Source organism: Tigriopus californicus, chromosome 10, assembly GCF_007210705.1.
Source record: "Tigriopus californicus strain San Diego chromosome 10, Tcal_SD_v2.1, whole genome shotgun sequence".
Classification (NCBI taxonomy): Eukaryota; Metazoa; Arthropoda; class Copepoda; order Harpacticoida; family Harpacticidae; genus Tigriopus; species Tigriopus californicus.
The window spans coordinates 11,733,509-11,733,941 of NC_081449.1; the positions used below are offsets into that span (position 1 = coordinate 11,733,509).

At 38.1% G+C, this 433-nt stretch overlaps 1 protein-coding gene across 1 annotated transcript in view; it reads left to right on the forward strand.

Moving 5' to 3' along the window:
* Positions 1-433, forward strand: part of LOC131888971 (heterogeneous nuclear ribonucleoprotein H-like) — a 10,700-nt gene that overhangs the window by 340 nt on the left and 9,927 nt on the right. The window lies entirely within an intron of this gene.

Here is a 433-nt window from a genome sequence, read left to right on the forward strand (position 1 = left end):
ATCAAGATGCAATTGCAGTGAGCGTCAAAATCGATTATAAACTGCGTCTACTAAGTCAGAGAGACCTTTAGGTATCCTTGACCTAGTCCAGACACGAACCTTTAAAAATGTGACTGCGAACAAGCTTCCTTCCTACTCTTGGTCATGACGACTCTGAGCCACTCTTCGAAATAAAGTAATAAAATAAGAAACGTAGAAATCTTCAAATAAGGGCAGGCCAATTTTATATGATTTCATTGTGAAGTGGTTCGTTTCAAAGTTATATTCTCAAAAGCTTATGTAGCTGACCAAGAGCAGGCCGAAAATTCGAATTTTATGTAGTGTTTGCGACACAAATTTCGTCATGTCTCCAGAGTTCCCTAAGTAAAGGTTTGGGTTCAAATTTGACTAAGTTCATCTATTCATCCAACAAGATCTTGTGGTCGTATGAAGT